This window comes from Mandrillus leucophaeus, unplaced genomic scaffold, assembly GCF_000951045.1.
Source record: "Mandrillus leucophaeus isolate KB7577 unplaced genomic scaffold, Mleu.le_1.0 Scaffold366, whole genome shotgun sequence".
NCBI lineage: Eukaryota > Metazoa > Chordata > Mammalia > Primates > Cercopithecidae > Mandrillus > Mandrillus leucophaeus.
This window is the reverse complement of record NW_012103876.1, coordinates 1,335,863-1,350,397: the sequence shown is the minus strand read 5'-3', so window position 1 is coordinate 1,350,397 and position 14,535 is coordinate 1,335,863.

Below are 14,535 nucleotides of genomic sequence, written 5' to 3'. Positions count from 1 at the left end.
AGGCTGCGATGTGTCTTTCAGAGAAAATGCATGTGTTGGATAAGCTTTGCTGAGTCATGAGTTGTAGTTCTGTGGCCATGAGTTCATGCTCATAAATCAGCAGCCTCTATATCAAATAAGGTGTCTTTAAACATAAGCACACATGCCACAAAGTATGCATTGGTCAGATGACCAAAATCTTGTGTGCAAAGCCTCGCAGGAACCTAACTCTGCATTTCCCTGGGAGTAATGCTTCCATACTGGCGAATTCAGTGTTCCCGGGAATGTCACGCAACATTACTGCCAGGCATGACAGCCGGCCATATATGCAGTCATACAGATGCTGCCTTTTGAGTCTGGTTTCTGTCGCTTAGCATAACGCTGCCGAGATTCATCCCTGTTGTTCCTTTTGTTGCTGAGGAGTATTCCATTGTGGGGCTACGCCAGCTTCTCCATTCACTCAGCAGTTGATGGAGCATTGGCGTTCTTTCCAGCTTTTGGCGATTATGATCAAAGCTGCTGTGGACTTTCATGTACAAATCCGTGTGTGGACCTATGTTTTCATTTCCATTCTGATTGTCAGCATAGGAGCACATACATTTATTACTTGCTTAATGCTTGCAGTAGCCCTGCAAAGCAGCCTCATTTTATGCATAAGGAGTTGGGCTCAGAGCGGAGCTATGGTGGCCTGCTGAATATCCCATGGCTCACAGTAACTGCCACCGGTGCACAGTCTCTTCTCTGGGGGAGGCCTGGGGGTCCCTATTCAGCGTGGCTCTGTGGCTGGTGGGAAGGCTCTGTCCTTGCCTCTCCAGGGGCCTAGAGGTCCTCAGCTGCAAAGTGCAGATTCAGTCCCCTTCGAGATCCCTGAGCTCCAAGCCTGCGATTCAAATCCTGCTGGGGCCTGAGCCACGGCAGCGGGCTGCACCCCAGCCCCATTGCAGCCCTTCACAGGCCGAGCAGGGCTACAGCCAAGACTGACAGGCTGGGTGGGCTGGCTGGCTGGCTTCTAGGGCTTCAGCTGTCCTGAATGCATTCCCCTGCTGGAGGTGACGCCACCTGTTTTCGCTTTAGGGGTTCATCCTCCTCTAGCATTTGCAGGGGATGAGCAGTGGGGACTGCCACCAAGGCCTTACACTCTCTGGAGGAGGCCCACACGCCGAGGGCTTGTCTTCTCTGGCCCTTCTCTATGGTGGGGCCTTGATCTTTGTGCAGAGAACTGACACAGGGACTGAGAAATGGCCAGAGCAGGCTCCAGGCAGCCTTCGCTCTGCACCCTCTCCAGGCCCAGGTTTCTGTCTCCCAGCTACCCAGCAAGCTGCCTGACAACCTCCCAAAGCCTCCCGGAAGCTTTCCGTTGCTTGCACTCCGCGATCCCTGCATGCCACAGTGGATGCTCCCCTCCCTCAAGCCCCTAAGGCCTCAGCACTGGCTTGTCTCTTAGCAAACCCTTCCCCTGGACTCCACCTCCTGCCCCTCTGTTGGTGCAAGGAAGCCCCAGAGAGGGGACAGCCTGGTACTTGACAGCAACTGATGCAGAGGGAAGAGCCCCAGGCCCAGGGAACGAGGACAAAGATCTGGGTGCTGAGTTGTTGCTTGTCCTCTGGGGCTCATCTTCCTCACCTCTAAAATTGGTGCCATTTCCACAGTTTCATTCACTGTCATTGACCCCATCTCCTGTGGGTCCAGGCACTGTCCCTGAGACTGGGGATCAGGGGAGGAGAGGGACCCAGACAGGCCCCTGCCCTGATGGAGGAGAGGCAGATGCATTGTTGCAGACCTTGGAGATGACAGAGGAGGTCCCAATGCTCTGGGGACCAACTTGGGGCATTGTCCATGCTTTGGCCAGTCCTGGTACCAGAAACTGACTTTGACTACATTTTTTTTTTTTTTTTTTTGACAGAGTCTCTCTCTGTTGCCCAAGCTGGAGTGCACTGGTGCAATCTTGGCTCATTGCAACCGCCTCCCAGGTTCAGGTGATTCTCCTGCCTCAGCCTCCCAAGCAGCTGGGATTACAGGCACGCACCACCACACCTGGTTAATTTTTTTTTTTTTTTTTTGGTATTTTTAGTAGAGATGGAGTTTCACCATGTTGACCAGGCTGGTCTTGAACTCCTAATCTCAAATAATCCACCCAGCTTGGCCTCCCAAAGTGTTGGGATTACAGGTGTGAGCCACTGTGCCTGGCCTGACTTTGACTGCCTTAGTGCAAAGGGGAATTAATTGGAAGGAAAGGGCAGAAGTCAGGGCCATGCTGGGGAGCCGGGTGGTGAGAACTGAGGGAAAGCCTCTCTACGGTGTGGCCTCCCAGATGAGAAATTCCGCTGAGATTCGAAATTGCACGGAGGGGTGAGTACCCACCAGGGTGGAGGGTGAGTCTCATGACGGACAGGCGGCTAAGCTGGCCTGCAGTGGGCTCCCCAGAACGTGGGGGAAATGCAGGGAAGGAAAAAGTCCTGAGTGTCCCCTGGTTGGGGACACTGGTGGAGTGGGAGCGTAGTGTCAGGTGGGGCTTGCCGGAGGCACTCAAGTGCACGGGAAACAGACCTGTGAACTCCAAGGGGCAGAAACAGCAGGAGTCTTCGGCACTGTGAGCCCCAGAAGTGGCTGCCACCTGCCCGGTGGCCAGCCCGGGGAAGGACTTCCCACCTGTTCTCTGACCCAGCGGCTCCACATGGGAGGGTCCTCATGCACATTTGTGAAGTTCGCGTGGGACGAATGAAGCCCAGCACACGGGCCTCGGCAGTCTCTCCTGGCCCCACCTGCTAGGAATTTAGAAGCGAGCTGCAGAGACCTGGCACGCACAGGCTACCGGCCGGTCACTGAGGTGTGTGGCAAGGGCTGGGGAATGTCCGAGGAGGTGACCCACCTGGATGCGAGGCAGGGACTTTCAAAGGAGGCCAGGAAGGCTGAGCAGTGTGGGGCAAGGCCGTGGCAGAAAGGAGGGCATTCCTGCGGGGAGACACCCTGGGTTTTGATTCTTGGGCCCTGACTCTACCCCGTGAACCCTGGAGGAAGCAGGGCGCTGGGCAAACAGAGGTGACCTGGGGGTGCGGCAGGAAGGGGAGGGTGGGGTTAGGGAGGAGCTCTTGTCGGGGGCAGGCAGTGGGGAGGCGAGGAGATGGGGTTGGGGGGATGCAGGCCCCTGCAGGTCCTGCAGAGGACACCCCAAGGTTACCTTGGCCTGTGGCTCCACGGCTCAAGCTGCTGGCGGCAACCACAACAGCGAACCAGCAGCCTCTCTGAGTTTTATTATCATTCAAATGAGGACGTGGAGAGGTATTTCATTTGATTGGTAGAATAATAGGAGCCATTTATCTACCTTCTCTCAACCTTTCATATCTGTTTCACTATTTTATGGGATCGCATACATCATAGTAAAGGCAAAAATGTATTTTTTTCCCTTGACTTGGGGCTGGGGGGGCAGCAGGGATGGGAAGGAGGCTCTCAGAGTGGCTGGCAGGAGCTGAAGGAAATGAAATCGAAAAAGACTATTATTGGTGACAGACAGTTACATCTGAAAGGGAACAAGAAACTCCCCAGTGCGGGTGCGGAGAGGAGTTTTAAATGGAAGATCTGACAGCCTCCAGCTCTGGGTCCACTGAGAGGCAGAGGACTGAGGGAGGCGTGGGGGTTGGGGGCTGAGACAGGGAGTGTGGCGGGGCACGGGGCGGGGGCGCTTTGGGCACCCGGAGGGTCCTTGAGGGAAACAGGAATGAGGCTGGCACAAGGGGCATGTGGCCCAGCTGTTGGAATTCTTTGTCTTTCTTGGGTTATGATAAATTACACATGTCATACAAGGATTCATTCTCCTTTTGAAAACACTAGAACTTCGCAGGTAAAGACCCTGTGACTATCAGCCCCAATCCCAGCCCCCTTTACCCTTCCCAGAAGTAACAATTATTAAGATTTTTTTCCTCTTGATTTTACAAATATATAAAGATGCCTTAAAAGAGGTAATACTCTTTTTTTTTTTTTTTTTTTTTGAGACGGAGTCTTGCTCAGTTGTCCAGGCTGGAGTGAAGTGGTGTGATCTCGGCTCACTGCAAGCTCCATCTCCCGAGTTCATGCCATTCTCCTGCCTCAGCCTCCACAGTAGCTGGGACTACAGGCACCCACCACCACACCCGGCTTTTTTTTTTTTTTTTTGTATTTTTAGTAGAGGCGGGTTTCACCATGTAAGCCAGGATGGTCTCGATCTCCTGACCTCGTTATCCACCTGCCTCTGCCTCCCAAAGTGCTGGGATTACAAGCATGAGCCACTGCGCCTGGCTGAGGTAATACTCTTTTGTGAATTCCCGCCCCACCATCCCCCTCTTTTTTTTTTTTTGAGACAAAGTCTCACTCTGTGGCCCAGGCTGGAATGCAGTGGTGTGCTCTCAGCTCACTGCAGCCTTGACCTCTTGAACTGAAGCGATCCTCCTGCTTCAGCCTCCAGAGTAGCTGGGTCTACAGGTGTGCACCACCACACTGACTAATTTTATTTTCAGTAGAGGTGGGGTCTCCCTGTATTCACAACCCAGGCTGGTCTTGAATTCCTGCATTTAAGCCACCTTCCCAAAGTGCTGGGATTACAAGCATGAGCCACCGCACCTAGTCCTTCACCCCTTTCTTAAAAGGTGTCACGCTATCTCATTCAGCACCTTGGTTTTTCTCATTGCACATATTTTTGAGCCTTGTGTGGGTCTCGGTCACTCCTGGAGCTGTCTGGGGTGCTCCTGTCTGTGATTGTCCTGTGCTGTAGCCCCCTGGTGCCCCCTGATCAACCCTTGGGTGGCTTCCATCTTTTCACAATGACAAAGAATGCTTCGAGAGGTCTGAGCAAGGTTTTCTTGAGGCAGGTGAGCAGCGAACTCTCTGATGGGGAGGGTGCATTTCAGCCGGAGGAGACACTGTCCCATTGCTGTCCAAAGCGTCTGTGGTGGGGCTGCAGCCAGCTGGCTGCTTCGAGGGGAAGCGCACAGCTGCTCTTGCACAAACGTTCCTTGTGGGGTCGTCTTGGGCAGGAAGTTGGTGGCAGAGAGGGGAACAGCAAAGCCCTGGCTGGACAGGGTGTCAGAGCAGAAGTGGGAAGGTGGGACCTACAGAGCTCCAGGGGACCCCACTGGGTGGGGGTGGGTGGGATTCCTGGGAGGCACACAAAGGGCAAACGGGCCAGACCTGGTATGTGAAGGCGGGCTGCAGGCTCGGGCTGGGTGAAAATCAGCAGCACTTGGTGTGGCTGGCAGGGTAGCCCGCCAGCGCAGCCAAGGGGGCAGGGCAAAGGCAAAACCCAGGTCTCTGGGTGGTGCCAGCCCAGGGCAGGGGTGTGCAGAGCATGGGCATAGAGAGTCCTCCAGGGGCCCTGGCTCCCTGATGGCAGCACAGAGACGGGGAGGGTTCCCTCCAAGCATGGGAGACAAATCGAGGCTTATCAGGTATGGGGCTGAGGCTCCCTGCTGAGGCTGTCCATCCCCCACCATGGGATGGCACTTGGTCCCAGCCCTCAGAGATATGATGGGAGCAGGTGGGGGAAGGGGGCAGGTGGCCTGGTGGGAACTGGGCCCTCTATCCTGGGAGACTCTCAGGTTCCAGAACCCTCTCAAGAGTCCAGTTGCAAGACTTACAAGGAGTTTCTTAAACAAACAAACAAACAAAAAGAAACAAACAAACAAAAAACCCCAGCGTTATTGAGATGTAATCCACATACCATACAATTTGCCCCCCTTAAAGTATACAATTCAGTGGTTTTTAGTATATTCACAGACATGTGCCACCATGACCACGGTCCATTTAGAATATTTTCATCACCTCCAAAAGAAACCCTTTAGCTATCACCCTATCTCCACGATCACAAATCTCCATGCTGTTGCTACAGGTTTTCCTGGTCCGGGCATTTCACAGGAGAGCAAGCACATGGTGTGTGGCCTTCTGCACCGGGCTCCCTTCATTCAGCACCATGTTCGCAGGGATCATGCACGCTGGAGCCTATAACCAGCACTTCATTCCTTTTGAGCCCGAATGATACACCACCCTCTGTTTATCCATTCATCAGTCGATGAACAGTTAGGTTATTCTCACCTTTTTTTGACTTCGGATGGCCCCTGACTTACAATGGTTTGACTTAATGGTTTTCAACTTTACAGTGGTGTGAAAGCCACATCCATTCAGGAGAAACTGTACTCCGAGCACCCATGTGAGCATTCTGCCATGAGATGTTCAACACTTTATTATAAAAAAGGTTTTGTGGGGCTGGGCACAGTAGGTAGCTCATGCCTGTAATCACAGCACTTTGGGAGGCCGAGGTGGGCGGATCACCTGAGATAAGGAGTTCTAGACCAGACTGGCCAACATGACGAAACCCCGTCTCTACTAAAAATACAAACAACAGCCAGATGTGGTAGCGGGCTCCTGTAGTCTCAGCTACTCAGGAGGCTGCGGCAGGAGAATGGCTTGAACCCGGGAGGCGGAGTTTGCAGTGAGCCCAGATCGTACCATTGCACTCCAGCCTAGGCAACAGAGTGAGACTCCATCTCAAAAAATAATAATGATAATAATTGAGAAAAGTAATATAATAAAAATAAAAATATAATAAAAATAATAAAAATAAAAAAGGCTTTGTGTTAGATGATTTTGCCCAACTCATGTCAAAGCTCTGAGCATGTTTAAGATAGGATAGGCTGAGCTATGATATTCAGAAGGTTAGGTGACTTCAATGCATCTTCAACTTACGATTATTTCGAACTTAGAATGGGTTTATCGTAAGTGGAGGAGCATTTGTACTATGAATAATGTTGCTATAAACATTCGTGTACACGTTTCAACGTGGACATATGTTTTCATTTCTCTTGGGTGTGTGTACCTACGGGTGGAATTGCTGGGCCATTTGGTGGCTCTGTTTCAGGAACTGCCAGGCTGTTTTCCACAGGGGCTGCAGCCACGTCACATTCCCACCAGCAGGGTGTGAGGGTTCTGACTTCACACTTCTCACCAATGCGCATTATCTGACTTTTAAATTCTAGTCATCCTAGTGGGAGGAGTTGCTTTTTGAGGAAACTTCAAAAGCAGGTGGGGCTAGGTGAGGTGCCTCACGCCTGTGATCCCAGCACTTTGGGAGGCCAAAGTCGGAGGATGGCTTGAGCCTAGGAGTTTGAGAGCAGCCTGGGCAACATAGTGAGACCCTGTCGCCACAAAAAATTAAAAAATTAGTTGGGCACAGTGACATGTACCTGTAGTCCCAACTACTTGGGAGGCTGAGGCAGGAGGATCACTTGAGCCCAGGACTTTGAGGTTGCAGTGAGCCATGATCGCGCTACTGCACTCCAGCCTGGGTGATAGAGCCAGACCCTGTCTCAAGAAAAAAAAAGAAAAAGAAAGAGAAAAAAGCAGGTGGCAGAGCTAGCTTGGTGCACCTCTGGGCTCCAGGACTACAGGACTATCGGGAGTCTGCCTTGGCTTCATCTCAGTGAGACCCCGGCCACACGAGCAGCTCCAGCCACTTCCTGATCTGACCTTGAAGCTCGGAGTCTCCCTCCCAGCGGTTCCTGCGAAGCCCCGGGGGACTCTGGCCTCCTCTTGACAGTCAGTTGTGAGTCAGCAATTTCCTCTTACGATTAAGACGGTCCCAGGAGGGCTTTGGTCACTTGGAACCTAAAGATACTTGACTGGTCCCATTAGTCCTCCTGAGTGGCTCAGAGTCTGGGAGCCTGCCAGGGCCCAGGTCACACTCCCTGGCCTGACCAGACCAATGAGCCCATCGCCTGGAATCTGCAAGCCCCTCCGTTGAGCTGGGAGCCCTGCGAGGGACTCCTGCTGGCATTAAACCTACACCACTGCTTTCTGAGTTTCACTCTCCCCCTGGGGTGTGGTGATGATGCCACCCAGCCCTGAGGGGCCTGTGACAAACGCCGCCCCTTTATGCATCCTGGCTCTGACAAGGACCGCGTTTTTCTTGGGTCCTTGAACACAGTTTTGTTACTGTTGGGGCTTAACAAAGCCTTCCTGAATGCCCAGGAGAGCAGCAGGGACCTAACCGAGGACTCCAGAGGCTCAGGCCCAGCCCCGCCTGGCTCCTCCACCCCAAATTCAGCCCCGGAGTTTTGTTCACCAACTGCTGGGTCGGAGGTCCTGATTTCTATGTCCACTTGCCGCTGGGCGACAGGGCAGCTTTCCCTGGCCCCTGTCGGGGGTCCCCAACCAGGCATCTCGCTGATTTCGTGGACCTGTCCCAGAGTGGGCCACCCGGTTCTGTAGCACCCATCCCCCTAGGGCTGCCCCCACTTCCAATTTTCCAGGGGGTGACACTGTGGTGTCACCCCTAGTGAGGGCTGTTTTGTTCCTGTCACATGCCCCACTACCACAACAACTAGGTCCTATCCTTGAGGGACGCAGGCTGAACAGAGAAGCAGAGAAATAAGAGAAGGGAAACCTTAGCTGTGGAGCTTCCAAAGTCCAGGTCCTACCACACGCAGTACATTTGGAACGCTGTCTGCAGAGCACGTGTCTCCCCCTCAGCGTGGACAGATGAGGTTAAACATTGGCTGGGAGGAGAGAAGAGTATAAGGAACTAAGGGCGAGGGCTCTCCTGGGCTGGGTAGGGGTACGGCTGGGGAAGGATAAGCACCCCAGGGGGAGTGCAGCTCTGATCTCGGAATTGGTGGGGCCGAACCTCATTTCCTGGGAGGGGCAAGGTCCCCAGGCGCCCTGTGCCCTGAGGAGGTCAGGAGACACTGGAAGGGAGTGAGTGGTGGCTCAACAGAGGGCCTGTGACAGCCCAGCGAGCTCTCCTGTAGGGAGCGGCCAAGTTCCCAAGAAGGGCCTGGAAGGGCGTCCCAGTTGTGACAAGAGGAGGCCACAGCCAAAACTTGCTTGGCCCTCACAAGCAGAGACCAGATGGGGACACAGACAGCGCATCGGCTGCCAACTCGGAAGGGAGATGATGGCCAGGAACCAGATGTCCCAGTGTATGTCTTGGGGGTGCCAGCAGGGATGACATCGACCGATGACCCATCTGCCACCTCCCCTGATGTTTATGACATCACCCATATTTGCTGGGATCTGAGGGGGGCAAGAGATGGGGGAGGGGCCCTGAATCAACTGAGTTGAAGCTGACAGAGCTGAACTGAACTCATCGAGACTTTTCTGCTACTCAGTAGAAAATGGAGGTTGGAAAGGAAGAATGCAGAGAGTAGGAAAGTAAGGTGGTGGTTTTGGCACACCTGCGTGAGTGGCCTGAACATTCACACCCACAATCCGGGGCTGCATGTGGGACAGTGAACGCAGCCTTTGGCAGGGTGGCTCTTCCTCCCCGTCCCTGGTCATGCGATGGGCACCGGTGCGTAGCTGAGCGTGCCCTCCTCGCTCTCCCTCCGGGGGTAGGTGTCAGGGGAACAGAGAGGGCTGGGTGAGTGGTGAACACAGCCATCTATCTTCCTGCTCCCCAAGTCCCCGTTTGGTGAGGATGTTGCCAGGAGCAGGTAAGAGCTGGGAGGGCAGGTAGTGATGACTAGGAAGGAAGGAGGCAGTCCCAGGTACCTGGGTGACCTGGTGGCCACAGGAGAGGGAGAGGCCTGGAGGAGGCTGGGAGAGGAAGGCTCAGAGGAGGCATTGGGTGGCGGTCAGCGGACTTAGGAGCCAGAATCCACTTCGGGTTCCTGGGCATATTCCCTAAGGAATCGGAGCCTCCGGTCCTCACCCCAAACAAGGTGGGCTCCACATGTCTGCCTGGCCCACATCTTTCTCCTTCCTGGTTCTCACTTGGCAAACCTTCATCTCCCAGTAGCTTAGGCAAGGCTGACCCTGGCCTCTGGCTTCAGGCCTGGCCAATGGAGCTATATTCTTGCAGCCCTGTTGGAACTGTTGGCAGAGGGAAGCTGGCTCTCTGCCAAGGTGGCTGAGCTGAGCAGTGAGCGCACAGACCGGTGGGCCCCTCCTTGCTGATCTCCCCAAGCTGGGCCCAGGTCCCTGCCAGGCCCTTCGCACCCGCTGTTCACTTCCCTGGGGTGCCTTCTCCTCTGCCCTTCACCTTCAGCTCTTCTCATCTGATGCTCAGTCCAGTGGCCCTACTCAGAGAGGCCGATCCCACTCCCTTGAAAACAGTCCCCAATCCTGTCCCAGGGCCTTCCCTATGTCTGCATTTCTTCCCAGCACTCGCCAGCATCCGAATGAGCTCCTGAGCTACTTTCACTGACCATCTCCTCCTCTGATATCAGCCCCCAAAAGCAGGGACCCTGTTGTGCTGCTTCCCGAGCCAGGGCCCAGCACAGAGCAGATGCTCAGCAGTCCTGCCTGGACCCCAGATGTTCCTGAGAACTCTGTGTCTGGTGTGGGGTAGAGTCTCCAAGGTCACATCTCGGGGGTGCGAAAATCCCTGCTCAGGTTTTCTAAAACAAAACTTAATTTCTGTCTTGAGTCCCCATTAGAGTAAATTCAGGATAAATTTGGCCCATTTTGGGGTGTTCTTGCTCCATTTGTGGTTGCACTCAGGTGGAGGAGGGACCCAGGAAGGGTCAAGGCCTTGAGTGGGGCCGAATTCCCCAGACATCTGTGTGACGTCCACGCTGCACCCACAGCCCAGGGGTCTCTGCCTTCCACGCTGGCTCCACACAGTCCTCCGTCCTGCCTGGTACAGGATCCATCCCTGCCACATGCCCCTCTTAGACCACCAGGGTCCCCCGTCACATCCCAGGACCAATCTGGTGACCCCTCTGCTTCAAAACATACATTCTGCCTCAGTGGGGCACATGGGGACTCTAAGCTGCCCTCAACCCGTCTGTCCAGGCCCCTCCCACAGGAGTTAGGAGGGGCTGTCTTGATGGCTGGAGACCTGATGGGTGGGTGTCTCCGTGGGCCCCACTGCTCCCTTCCGGACATCCCCCTGCCTGGGATCCCCAGACTCCATACAGGGCCAGGATAGCTCCTCTCCCTGTCACCCTGGGGCTCTCCCAGCTGCCAGGCAGAAGGTTGTCAACACCAGGAGGAGGACATATCCGAGCCATCCCGGACGCCAAGCGTGAGTGAGCAAGGCTCGTCCTGCAAAGGGTCTGGGGATGTGACTGGGTGTGCAGAGGCGGAGAGAGAGGCCAGGCTCGGGCTTCATCTTGTTTAATCCCCGGAAGACCTAGCGGATCCCTGTTTAGACTCCTGCAGGCTGCAGTGCCGCTCTGTTCCGGCCTTGCCGCCTCCCCGCAGCTCAGAGGATGGGGCTGGGGTCCAGCTCCCTGCCCGCTCCGCACCCGGCACCTCGCAGCCTGCCCGTTCCCCCGCCCCGTTTCACTTCGCCTTTCGGGGTTCGAGTCTCAGCCTCCAGCCTCGCCCCGCACCTCCCGCCCCGCCGCTCAACTTTAGCCTCCGCTGCAATTTATTACTGGACGCCGCAGAATCAGCTGCGTGGAGCGCGCCTCCCGGGAGCCGCTGCTGTTAGAGAAAGGCATCCACCCGCCTGGGCCGGCTCCCGGGTGCGGGACGGTGTCCCAGGGAGGCGTCTCCGCCGAGCTGCAGGCCGAGGGGCGCGAGTCGGGTCCCAGGGGCAGGCATCCGGTAAGGGCCTCGCCCACCCGGGGTGGCTTCTGCGCCACGGGGCCTGCGCTCCGCCCTTGGGATCCGCGAGGGTTGGAGACCCGGGACCCGGCAGCAGAGGGCGCCATGCAGAACGGCTCGGTGTGGCCCCCAGGGAGGGTGGATTTAAAGAAAACCAGTCACATTAAAAAGCCAGGATTCATGGAAATAACTGGATTGCTGGCTTCTCCTGAAAAACCGGCAGTCGGCACAGGGCGGCCTTCCACAAGGCAAACCGTGGGGGCAGCCCCGTTTACAAGGCCCGGCTGCCCTCTTCAGGTACCCAGTGCCTTGCCCTACCCCAGGGAACATTTGGCCTGAGACCCCTGCTCTGCGTGGGGCACAGCAGAGGCCAGGGGAGACTGTGGCCTAACTGTTCCACGGGCTTCTGGAGGGCAAGGACTCTCTTTTTGTTTTTATCTTTGTATATTACTCTGGTACATAAAGGCTGGCATATAAAAGTGTTGAATAAATTTTCAATGAACAGCTGAACAAATGATGATGGTGATGAATGAATGAATGGATGGTGATGACTACCCAGAATTATGAGGCTGAATGAGACTCAACCACTTGAAAAGGTGAGTCCACATTGCAGGCCAAGGAAGCAGAGGTGCAGAAGCTGGGGGCCCCTGAGGGAGTCCAGGCACTTGGGGTGGGGTGGGGACCAGGGCGGGGTGGCTGCCCAGGGGTGGCAGGAAGGCCAGGCTGAGGAGCTGGGATTTGAACCTTCTGGCTGCTTTACTATCCAATCACCTGAGCTTTAAGCATCCCAAGTCTGGGGATACCCTCCAGGCCCAGGGAATCAGACTCTTCACAGGTGGGTGGGGCAATGTATGCTTTAAAAATGTTGAGGGTCAGCCGGGCGCGGTGGCTCACGCCTGTAATCCCAGCACTTTGGGAGGCCGAGGCGGGCAGGTCACAAGTTCAGGAGATCGAGACCATCCTGGCTAACGCGGTGAAACCCCGTCTGTACTAAAAACAGAAAAAATTAGCCGGGCGTGGTGGCGGGCGCCTGTAGTCCCAGCTACTCGGGAGGCTGAGGCAGGAGAATGGCGTGAACCCAGGAGGCGGAGCTTGCAGTGAGCCAAGATGGCGCCACTCACTCCAGCCTGGGCGACAGAGCGAGACTCCGTCTCAAAAAAAAAGAAAAAAAAAAAAATGTTGCGGGTCGGCTCAGTGGCTCACGTCTGTAATCCCAGCACTTTGGGAGGCCGAGGCGGGCAGATCATAAGATCAGTTGGAGACCAGCCTGGCCAACATGGTGAAACCCCGTCTCTACCAAAAATACAAAAATTAGCCGGGCATAGTGGCGCGCGCTGCAATCCCAGCTACTCTGAAGGCTGAGGCAGGAGAAGTGCTTGAACCCGGGAGGCAGAGGTTGCAGTAAGCCGAGATCGTGCCACTGCACTCCAGCCTGGCCACAGAGCAAGATTCCCTCTCAAAAAAATAAAAAATAAAAAATAAAAATAAAAATAAAAAGTTCCTCCAGGCGATTTTGGAGCCCCCAAAAGCTGCATATCGGGAAAGTGATTGTCTGCCACGGATCTGCTGCTGCGTCCATCCCTCTTCCTGCCCTGCCTCCCAGGGCTGGGTGTCTTTCTAAAGCCACGGGTCACCTTTCTGAGTGGTGATCAGGCCCTGGGGGTCCATCTTAGCCACTCACCACATTTTAAGTAAGTTTTAGAGAGAAGGAAAAGTATGAAATGACTGTGTTTGTTTTGCCCAAGCAAATCCATTTATAAAGTGCAGCACTTGTTTAAGAAAAAAACAACAGCTATTGACAAAATATAAGAAAATAAATTAAAGCAGCAGCTTCTTAAAAGGACCCTGTCCGATAATTTGATTTTTCCCCCCTTCTTCCCTCAAAGGCCAGAACGACACAATCAATCTTGCTGTTCCATAGGCTGTCTCGTTACAGCTTTTTCTTACGTGAAAAAAAAAAGAAAAAGGAAAAAAGTGGAAAGAAACTGAGTACCATCTGCAGCACCACCGCCTCCTGCCCCCCAGTGGATCCACAGGGACCCTCTGTTTCCCCCTCTGTTTCTTGTCCTGCTGCAGCCCAGCCCTGACCCCCACCCTACCCCAGCTATGCCCTCCAGATGGGACCAATCAACTGGTCTGAGATGAGACTGGTCAGCTCAGAGGTCTTCCCGCCAAATCCCATGACCCACAGACTGTGGGGATCCTATCTTAAGTCATCAAGTGGGTGAGTCATCAAATTTCTCATCCTGACAGCCTCATCCAAAAACCTGACATTTTTCATGTGTAAAACATGTAGCAGAATGCCCGTGTGCTGAGGGCTTTGCACAGGCAGGTGAAGCCCCTCTGCATGCAGCACTTTGCTTCCAACATATGCAGCTCTGAGGTGGAGGAGTTCCCACCACCTCCACCTCCTTACAAGACCCTCTGCCCCAAATGTGGCCCTGTGTGGTTACCATCCATCCTGTCAGCCACACACACTGGGTGCCTGCCCAACATTGGCGGCACTCTGATCATCCACCACGGTGAGGACAGGTAAGGTTTGTTGGGAATAAAACCAGTTTTAAAAGGCAGTCCCACCTGCATTTAGATCCAAGGCCACAGCCTGTCCTTGGCCAAATCACTGCCTCCCTGTGAGTTTCTCCCTGTGAGTTTCTCCACCCAGAGAGCGAGGTCAATAACACCCAGGAGTGGTTGTGAGGATTGAATGTGCAGTCATATGTAATCATCATCATCATATTTTATAATCGAGCACTTGCTCATTGCCTGATCCTGAGTTATCATTCCTTTCTGACATTATCAGATTAAGTCTTCTATTCATATTATTTGCCTTAGTTCACAGGTGAGAAAACAGACATGCAGAGAGGTTAGGTTAATTGCCTTTGGTCTTAAAACAAATAAGGGGGAAGGTTTTTTTTTTATTGTGGGGGTTTTCTAGAACCCATGCCCCACTTGCTTGTTAGTCCCCATTTCCCTCTGGAAAGGTCCCCCCACCAAGTGTGGTCTTGGAGGAGAGCAGTGATGATGCTACCTCCCACAGTG